This window comes from Abrus precatorius, unplaced genomic scaffold (assembly GCF_003935025.1).
Source record: "Abrus precatorius isolate BTA unplaced genomic scaffold, Abrus_2018 Scaffold5, whole genome shotgun sequence".
Taxonomy (NCBI): domain Eukaryota; kingdom Viridiplantae; phylum Streptophyta; class Magnoliopsida; order Fabales; family Fabaceae; genus Abrus; species Abrus precatorius.
Window position 1 is genome coordinate 8,305,529 of NW_020874395.1, and position 11,896 is coordinate 8,317,424.

An 11,896-nucleotide genomic window follows, 5' to 3' on the forward strand; every position below is an offset into this window, starting at 1 on the left:
TACACTATCCAACACACAATCAAATATAGAGTCTCACCTTACACATACGTCACATTATTTTGAATACAATTTACACAGGTATAATCATAAGCAACAATGTTAAGTAATTCATTTCATTTCACAACTGGTGCGCTCACTACACCAATAACAATATTTCATACACAAGTGCGCTCCCTGCACTTAGCCATGCTCACTGTAGCACCGTGATCACAGATTCACACCATGGAGGTCACCGGTTAGCCCCGCCTCACGTATACCGCGTGGGCAATCACGAGTCACTCGACAAAAGTAGTGGTCAGAGGTCTAGTCAGGAGGAGAGTGTGTGGCCTGTGGTGCACCCATGCTCGCTGTTGGTGTTACCACTACTCATTCTTCCCTAAGGTATTTTTACTATCCCTATCTTCCACACCTCCAGTGTATCGCTGAACCATTCATAGCATCATTACAATGACGTTTAACACGCCCAATTCATACACATTTTAGTCAAATACAATATTCATTCACAGCACACGACACAATGCCCATAGTCATTCACATTACACGGCACATAGGCTCACATTCGTTCACAACACATGGCATACGTGCCCATATTAATTCACGTTCCACATCAATTCCTCATCCAAATCTACTCATAATGGGCTCCAACATCATCAAAATCACACCCACCATGCATTATCTATCAAAACACACCAGTTCACTATACTATCTCAAACACATTACCAAAACATAGAAAGTAAATTGATTTCCAAACAAATTGAGATAGAGTAGGGTCCTCGATGGTAGCAAATGGTCCCCACTCGGATTTCATCCCTAAAATATGTGGAAAACTCCATAAGAACTCAAAGAGAACCCATAAAACAGATAAGAGGGACAAAAATCAAAACCCTAACCATTAAAACTCACCTCCAAGCATCCCCAACACGAATCCAATTTCAATCTAGCTCACGAATAGCTTTGGAGGCAATTTAATCGGTGGAATAGGGTTTGGGTTTGAGAGGATCGAAGAAATTTCGAAGGTAGATATGAGAAATGAGGCTTCCCAAACCCTAAACCCCTTTAAATCCCTTTCTGGTCACAACACTCTCGCTGGACCTCGTTGCAACAACATCCTCTCTCGCTAGACCTCGCAGCAGCAACATCCTCTCTTGCTACAGCGAAAATCTCAGAGGGAACTGGTTTCTGCAGAATCTCGCTACAGCATGACCCTCTCGCTACAGTGAGACTGCATCCAGAAATGCACCCCAAACTGTCACTTTGTCGCTACAGTTTCACACCTTCCTCCCAGAGCGCTCTCGCTACAGCGAGAATGCTCCTGTATTACACTCTTAATCTGTTTCTCAGTTCAATCAATCCAATCCAAGCGTATACAAATACATTTATATGCATCTATATGCATTTATACACAAACATCATCATCACGTACTCAAGAGCAAATTCTAACATCTATTTACATTTATACTTATATATATATATATATATTTATATATATTTACATAACAATAATCAATAATACAAAATTTGGGGCATTACAACTCTCCCCTCCTTTAGGAAAGTTTGTCCCTGAAATTCAAATAGGCTACATAAGCAAATGCGGGTACAACTCTCTCATTCTACTCTTTGTTTCCCATGTGGCATCTCCTTCATCACCTGAGCTCCAAATCACCTTCACCAATGAGATCTCCTTGTCCCTCAGTTGTTTAACACGATGGTTCGCTATTCTCACCGGATACACGTCATAAGACAAGTCTTCTCTCACTTAAACCTAGTCAAGATCAATTACATGGGAAGGATCCGACACATATTACCTGAGTTGGGATACATAGAACACCGGATGTAGATTCGAGAGATTCGGAGGCAACGCTATCCGGTATGCAACATGATCAATTCTACTCAGCACTTCGAATGGCCTAATGAACTTAAGAGATAACTTTCAAGATTTCAGAGCTCTCCCAACTCCGGTCACAGGTAAGACCTTCAAAAACACATGGTCACCCACCTGGAACTCTAACGGTTTCCTCCTCTTATCATAGTAACTCTTCTGTCGATCTTGGGCAGCCTTCATCTTTTCTCTGATCATTCTGATATGCTCATTCTGCCATTGGATCATATCTGGTGCACACAGTAGACTCCCCATTCTCATACCAGTACAAAAAAGTCCTACTTCTCCACCTATACAGAGCTTCAAATGGCACTATTCCAATGCTGACGTGATAGCTGTTATTATACGTGAACTCCACCAATGGCAAACATTCCTCCCAAGTCCCCTACTGCTCAAGCATATAAGCCCTCAGTAAGTCCTCCAGGCATTGGATAGTTCTCTCAATCTGACCGTCTGTCTGTGGATGATACGCTGAACTAAGCTTCAACTTAGTGCCCAACGCCCTCTGCAGGCTCTCCCATAACCTTGAGGTAAACCTTGAGTCTCTATCAGACACCACACTGATTGACACTCCATGCAGCCTGACTATCTCTCTTACATACAATTCTGCAATCCTCTCCAACTTATACTTCACGTTAATCGGGAGAAAGTGTGCAGCCTTTGTCAACCGATCAACTATCACCTAGATGGCATCATGGTTTTTCTTGGTCCTCGGCAACCCAGAAACAAAGTTCATGGAAATATTGTCCCATTTCCACTTAGGGATATCCAACGGTTGCAACAACCCAGGTGGACACTGGTGTTCTACCTTCACCTTCTGGCAAGTCAAGTATCTAGCCACATCCCTCTTCATTCTGTTTTACCAAAAGCTTTTCCGGAGATTTTGATACATCTTGGTCATACCAGGGTGGAAACTCATTCTACTCTTATGCACTTTCTCCAGTATCATTTGCTTCAACTCAACCACTTGAAGAATGAACACTCGTTTCTAGAACTTAATCACCCTGTTCTCATCACAATAGAACTCCAAATTCTTTCTCTCATTCTTCTGTCTTATCATATCTTGCAGAAAAACATCTCCTTGCTGCGTATCTCAGACATACACCAAGAAATTGTTATGAATTGTTGTCGCTCCAAGATACAATCTTCCCGGCCTTACCTCCATGGCTAAGCTCATGTCCCAAAATTCCTGAACCAGCTCCATCTCTTTTACCATCATTGCGGCCACGTGCAATGACTTTCGACTCAATGCATCTGCCACCACATTCACCTTATCAGGATGGTAAGACAAGGTAAAATCATAGTCTTTGAGAAATTTCATCCATCTCCTCTGCCACATGTTCAGCTTTCTCTGATCAAACAGATAAATCAAACTCTTGTGGTCACTGAGCACCTCAAACCTCGCTTCATACAGGTAGTGCTGCCATACCTTAAGAGCAAAAACTGCCGCGGCTAACTCTAAGTCATGAGTTGGATAGTTGACTTCATAAGGGCACAGCTGCCTTGAGACACAGGCAACCACTCGCCCGTCTTGCATCAAAACACACCCAAGTCCATGCCCGGACGCATCACAACATACATCAAACTTCCGTTCTAAATCAAGCAGAACTAACACAGGCGCTGAAGTCAACTTTATTTTCAGCTCCAGGAAACTGGCTTCACACCCCTTGGTCTACTTAAACTCCCTGCCCTTGCGGGTCAGTTTCGTTAAAGACAAGGCTGTCTTAGAGAATCCTTCAATGAACTTCCTATAATAGCCTGCTAGTCCTAAAAAACTGCGGACCTCAGTCACATTCGTTGGTCTCGGCCATCCAGCCACTGCTTCCACCTTTGCAAGGTCCACCATAATTCCTTCCTTCGACGCTACGTGCCCAGAAACTGAATCTCTGACAACCAGAACTCACATTTCAAGAATTTCATATACAGTTGTCTTTCCCTCAGAATTTGCAGAACAATTATTAAGTGCTCGGCATGCTCTTCCTGAGTCTTCGAATATATTAGAATGTCGTCAATGAACACCATCACAAACTTGTCCAAAAGTTTATGGAAGATTCGATTCATGTAATTCATGAACACCACAGACGCATTGGTCACTCCAAACGGCAACACCAAATACTCAGTGACCATACCGCGTCCTGAACGCCATTTTGGGCACATCCTCATCCTTTACCCTGATCTGATGGTATCTTGACCTCAAGTCAATCTTAGATACATTGCAGCTCCTTTTAACTGGTCCATCAAATCATCAATCTTTGAAAACGGATACTTATTTTTTATCGTCACCTTATTCAGTTGCCGGTAATCCACACACATCCTCATGCTCCTATCCTTCTTTTTCACTAAGAGCACTGACGATCCCCATGGTGACACACTCGGCCTTACAAACCATTTTTGCAACAAGTCATCTACTTGCTTCTTGACCTTCGCCAACTCCACTGGTGACATCCTATATGGTGCCATAGAAATCGGGCTTGCTCTCGAATGAAGTCAATAGCAAACTCTATCTCTCTCTCAAACAGTAACTCAGAAACTTCTTTAGGGAAAACTTCTAAGTAATCCCTCACCACCGGATCATACTCTAGCTCCACCACGCTTTCTACCTCCATTGAAAATATCACCATGAAGGCCTTAGCATTTACCGTGTTCTCCCACGCATCACGACTTAACAGCCTCAGAACTTTCGACATCAACGCACCAAAGATAAGTGTCTTATCTCTGCAATCTAGGAGTACATGGTTGATAGCTAGCCAATCCATTCCCAATATCACGTCTAATTGAGGAAGAGGCAAACAGATCAAGTCCACCACAAACTCCCTATCCTGCACCATCATAGAGCACCCCAGACACACCCATGACGTCACAACCGGCTTACACGTAGGGGTAGTCACCACAACGTTGCATGGTAATTCAGTCACATACAAATTTAGGCTCTTCACACAATCCACAGATACAAAAGAGTGCGTAGCACCCGAATCAAATAGCACATCTAGTAATCGGCCCTTAATAATGCATTTACCTCGAATTAGCTTCCCAGATTATGAAGCCTCTGCCTCGCTCATGGCAAAGACCCTACCAGGAATGCTCAGCTTCGGCCCTGTGCTCCCTCTTGACTCAGGCCTCTGAGCTGTACTCGAACTGCCACTCCTCTTAGCGGTCCAACATACATTAGCAATGTGCCCCAGCTTCCCATAGTTATTGCAGCTTGTCTTTGGCTGTGGACAGTCTCTCACCATGTGGGGTCCGCCACACCTAAAGCACTTAATCGACCCTTTGAAAGAGTCTGTTCCTGAATCACTCCTACTGCTCTTCTCTTGTGATAAACTCCCTCTGGACTAAGAATTACTCGAGCTTGAGTATGGCCCCTTTAAGAATCTAAGGGGTCTTCTATCATGCCTCACTGGACCGGCTCCCCTAGTATCCACAATCTTGCTCCTCGAGTTGGCTTCAAAAATTCTGCTCTTGCTCACCAGAGTGGGTAAGTTTGTCAGCTGAAACACACTAACTGTAGTTCAGATGTCTGGCCTTAGCTTGTGCTCAAATTGAGCACACAAGTCCTTCTTTTCATCCCTATGTTAGTAGTGAGGCTAGCACTATACCAGCTTTTGGAGCTTTGCTGCATACTCCCCTATTGTCACACTACCTTGCTTTAGCTCAAGAAACTCTGTGGCCTTTTGCTTCTTCAGATCCCAGGGAAAGTAATTCCCTAGGAAAATCGCCGTAAAGGTCTCCCACTAAATGTAACCACCCTGTTGTGGCAATGTCTGACCGTCAAACCTCCATCAGTCTTTCACCTCCCCACACAGCAACTAGGTGGCATAGTTCACCTTGTGCTCCTCACGGCACCCCATTGCATTGAAGACCTTCTCCACGTCCGCCAACCACCTTTGGCCTCCCTCAGGGTTAAATCCACCTTCAAACTTTAGAGGATCGTGCCTAGTGAAGGCAGACAATCCTCGGTATTCAGTGAGCTCTTCACCTTGGTTGTGCACCAAGGTCTCCAGAATTTGAGCCATGCGCTCCATTAGGTCATTGGTATCTCTTACACCTCTAGCTCCACCAGCCATCTTAATCTTAGCTAGTAAACAATGCAACAATCACACTGAATTCGTCAGATTAATACACCATTTAAATTTTCAAGCAATCAAAACACATCAACACTTAGTTTAGACGCTTAAGCCCTTTACCCCAGTCCGATTTGGATGAACTGCTCTAATACCAAAATTGTAATACCTTAAAATTAATTTCAAATTAACATATTTTGCAAAAATGGGAATAATAAAAATTTCATTTAAATATAATTTCCTAATACAGAGCTTCATCAAGGATTTTTCAAAATAATAAGTGATTATAAGTTTATATCGTTAACTACTATATGACCAATCCAATTACATTGAAATTCCAAAATAAAATCTAAGCCTTATAGCAGCTTCATCCACCCCTTCACCGAGTCCAGTGCTGATCGTCTTAGTTACCTGAAAAATAAATGTAAGGGTGAGTACTCTACACTATCCAATACACAATCAAATATAGAGTCCTACCTTGAACATGCATCACATCATTTCAAATTCAATTTACACAGGTATAATCATAAGCAACAATGTCAAGTAATTCATTTCATTTCACAATTGGTGCGCTCACTACACCAACAACAATATTTCATACACAAGTGCGCTCATTGCATTTAGCCACGCTCACTGTGGCAATGAGATCATAGATTCACACCATGGATGGACACCGGTTACCCCCGCCTCACGTATATCACATAGGCAGTCACGAGTCGCTCGATAAAGGTAGTGGTCAGAGGTCTAGTCAAGAAGAGAGTGTGTGGCTTGTGGTACACCCATGCTCACTGTTGGTGTCACCACCACTCTTGCTTCCCCAAGAAATTTCTATCGTCCCCATCTTCCACACCTCTAGTGTATCGCTGAAACATTCATAACATCATTACAACGGCGTTTAACATGCCACATTCATACACATTTCAGTCACATAAAATATTCATTCAGAGCACACAACACAATGCCTATAGTCATTCATATTACACGGTACATAGGCCTACATTCGTTCATAACACACGGCATAAGTGTCCATATTCATTCACGTTCCACATCAATTCCTTATCCAAATCTACTCATAATGGGCTCCAACATCATCAAAATCACACCCAACATGCATTATTTATCAAAACACACCAGTTCACATATACTATCTCAATCAAATTACCAAAACATAGCAAATAAATTGATTTCCAAATTGAGATAGGGTAGAATCCCCCTTTATCTCAAATCGAAGACCCGACACAAAACGATGGTAGGAATTGGTCCCCACTCGAATATTGTCCCTAAAACACTTGGAAAACTCCATGAGAACTCAAAAAGAACCCAGAAAACAGAGTAGAAGGATGAAAACCAAAACCTTAAGCATTAAAAGTTACCTCCAAGCATCCCTTACACGAATCTAACCTTCAATATAGCTCACGAACGACTTTAGAGACAATTTTATCGGTGGAATAGGGTTTGGGATTGAGAGGATCAAAGAAATTTCAAAGGTAGATATGAGAAATAAGGCTCCCCAAACCCTAAACCCCTTTAAATCTCTTTCTAGTTGCAACACTCTCATTACAGCGAGACATTCTCGCAGTAGCGAGCTCCTCTCTCACTATAGCGAAAATCTCAGAGGAAACTGCATTTTGGTTTCTACAGAATCTTGCTATGGTGAGACCCTCTTGCTATAACGAGACTGCACCCAGAAATACATCCCAAACTGTTGCTACAGCGAGGGACCTTTCACTGCAGCAAGAAGGCGACAGTTTCATGCCTTCCTCTCAATGTCCTCTCGCTATAGCGAGAATGCCCTAGTATTACACCATTAACCTGTTTCTCAGTCCAATCAATCCAATCCAATCGTATACGAATACATTTATGCGCATCCATATGCATTTATACACATAAACATCATCATCACGCACTCAAGTGCAAATTCTAACATCTATTTACATTTATACTTATATATATGTATATATAGATATATAACAATAATCAATAATACAAAATTTGGGGCATTACACTCTGGATTCTGCAGAATCTTGCTACAGCGAGAGCCTCTTATTACAGCGAGACTGCATCCCATAAATGCACCCTCTCTGTTGCCCTCTCGCTATAGTGAGAAGACTCTCGCTGCAGCGAAAATACAATAAATGTATGCCCTTTGCTCAGGGCCTTCTCACTATAGTGAGAATGCCCTTGCAACATACACTTTGCCTATATCTTAATGAATTCCAGCCCAATCACAATTTCACATTCACATTTCAACCATAATACACAAATACATATGCATCCATATGTATTTAGACACATATACACATCACTACATAAGTCAAATGCACATTCAAATATTAACCATCATATTTGTATTGATAATCCAATGCTATTACACATAATGCATGATAACTTATTTTACAAACTTTTTGAGTTTTCTATTTATACAAATATAATACAATCCAAGGAAAAAGAAGGTCTTAGGAGAAGTCCTAAGCACATATGATATATAACTTTTCTTTCATACTTGCTTAGTTTCTCAATCATCTAATCAATCAAGAGGAGGGTCATCATCAAGTTTCAAGTAGGTTGCTACATAGTAAAGGAGAAAAGGAACCTCAACTCTTAGTTGGTCTTGTATAACTACAAGTGCAACATGATTATTATTCATAATATATATAGTTTATATAATAAAACTTATAAATATAATCATTTGATTAGAACTATTAGAGCTCTATTATCCCGTTTTCATACTCAATGTCAAGATTTTCATAATGTTAATGGGTGCATCTTTACCACTCATCTACATTCATACACCTTTAATTGACAAAACATAAAGAAAGAAATGACCATAAACATTCAAAAATCATATCATACAGCAATACTTAATGCTAAAATGAATAAAAATATGCTCAAATGATTATCCAAGTAATTAATAACCAACAACTATTGCAATGTCTTTTATTTATGTTTTTTCCATCAAATAATTAATTATCCAACATTGTTGATCTTGGTTGAAGATTAGGAGTTTTGTGTCTACAACCCACTAGTAGGTACATTCTCTCTTATTGGAGACATAATTGTTAGTGAACAATTTCCTTTATAGTCACCCTAGCAGCACACACTCACACCCATTATTCAAATAGATGGGGGTAAGCTAATGAGCTCGGATATTAATGAACTCTATAGAAGAGTTATCTATCGGAATAATACTCTTATCAATCTATTAACAACAAGTAGATCTACACCAGGAGAATTAGTAATGTGTCAGGAAAAATTGGTACAAGAAGCCGTGGATACACTTCTTGATAATGGAATCTGCAGACAACCAATGAAGGACGGTCATAATAAGGTTTACAAATCATTTTCCAATATAATTGAGGGCAAAGAGGGAAGATTTTGCGAGACTCTGCTTGGCAAACGGCTTGATTATTCGGGACGTTCTGTCATTGTCGTAGGTCCATCACTTTCATTACATCGATGTGGATTACCTCGCGAAATAGCAATAGAACTTTTCCAGACATTTCTAATTCGTGGTCTAATTCGAAAACATTTTGCTTCGAACATAGGAATTGCTAAGAGTAAAATTCGAGAAAAAGAACCGATTGTATGGGAAATACTTCAAGAAGTTATGCGGGGGCATCCTGTATTGCTGAATAGAGCCCCTACTCTGCATAGATTAGGCATACAAGCATGAATGCTTTAGTGTCTGTCAGGATAGCTTATCCCAATTTCCACTGCCTTGGCACAAGTTAGCCAGACTTGGTCTCTTGTAGTACTTGAGTATTCAACTATCTCTTATGGTTACACCAATACTATTGGCCCTATGCCTATACCTAACATTTTCAATCACTTTCTTTGTGAAATTAATTCACATTTACAATCATTTACTCTTAGATTTTTTTCAAATTCATACACTAACTTGTAAAATTCATAACTACATCAATACAAGTTCAAAATCATGAAATTACTAGTGTTTTTTTTCCTTAAGCATCCACTTTCATATGAAAATGCAAGTATAATTTAGACACTTATAGAGAGCTAATGAAACAGTTTCTCTCTACTATTCACAATTACTTTTCTTAGTACTTAGCATATTGGAAAATTTATAACTAATAAATTTTAATTCCAAAAAATGTGAAATCAGTGAATTTATTCTCCTATGTATGTTTATTTTTAAGTAAAAATACCTGAACAGTTTAGAGACTTACAAATATCATTTCAAGTTTTGGTTTCTATTTGCATATCACATGTTGTCATGTTTTAGCAATAGATTATTAAAAATATAACTCATTCATTACAACACCAAAAATTATGAAATCAATGACATTTTTTTATTATTTAAGTTCCTAGTTTCATAAAAAAATACAACCAGAAATTAAGCACTCACAGATTTCAAAGTGAAGCATAATTTCTCTTTGTTGATCATACAACGTCACTTCTTAATACCAGTTTAGTGGAAAAATCTTAACTATTTCATTTCAAGTTCAAAAATCATGATATCAATAGTAATATTTTCATTTAAGTGTCTATTTTTATAAAATAAATACAATTAAAATAATGGCATCCTACAAAATTGAAAAGTAAAACAATTTATCCATGTTATTCCTAGAAAGTTACTTTTCATGCAATAATATATTTGAAAAATCCTAATTAATTCATTTCAAACCCAATTTTAATAAAACTAGTGGAAAATTACTCTTATTCAGTCCTTTATTTAAATAGAATATCTTTGTATGTTTTTGAAAGAAGTCTCCGTGTTTTTTAAAAATTCCAGTTTGACCCTCAAACTTTCTATTATTTGGTAAAAGATCCTTTTTTCAGAAACTTCATAAATTTTAGATTCTCCAACACGTTTCCACTAAGTTTATAGGTTATAGTCCAAGTCTTTACATGGTCTAAAATATTCTTTTGGTCCTACCACTCATGTGGTCAAGTATTTTGAATTTTTAAAGTATATTTAAGGTAAAAGTCATGATATTTTATTATTTAAAAGTTCAACCTTCTAAATTTATTCTAATATCTTAGTTACCGTCATAAACTTCACATGATCTAGGGGTTCTAAATGTGTCCAAGGTTCCAAAAGTTTCTTACATAGTCACTTTCTATTTTTCATTTATTTTTTTTAAAGTCTTTTACCAAAAATTTTAAAAATATATTTAAAATATCATTTTAATTTCAAATAATTCTAAAAACTTCAAAATAACATATTCATATGTTCTAAGCTATTAGAAATTTAATCTTTTTGAAAATTTGCAAAAGTCCCTTTTTATGCCCAACAAAAGAGATAGTCACAAATTTTACTTGAATAATATTGGAATCAAGCCATACAAACATAAATCAAGGGTTAAAATAATATTTGTAGAAAATAAAACTTATTCACCTATGTTCACACCTTTAAAATAAGTTCATAATTTATAAAAACTCAAAGGTATTCAAATTACTACAAGAAATGGTTTCAGAATTTTAAATTTGTAAATAGAGAAAACTAAAAATTTACATCTTGACAATTTATTTAATTCGTATTACATGCTTATGAGTAAAAAAATAAATGAACAACACTACATTTCAGTAAAGTAAATTTCTATCTAAAATTGAATGGAAACTACAAATTAAAAATAGCTAACTATTAAAATTGTAATTAAACTTCAAATTATTATTTCCAACAAAACTTATCAAAATATTATAAATTCAGAATAATTAACATGAAAATGATTATGTATTTTTGTCAACATTGAATGGAAACTAAATTAGAATTATTACAATTTTTAAAATTAATCAAAGTCCTAACAGAGCAGTCTTTCATATAATTCCACCAAGGATATGATCCTAGAACGGATAAACCTTCATTTATTCTTCAATTTCATTTTTTGGAAATTAATTTGTAAAGGTAAGTATCCTTCATCCCACTAAATCTCTTATTTGATAAATGAATCAAGTAATACATATAATATTATTTAATACAGAATACCTGTCAAAA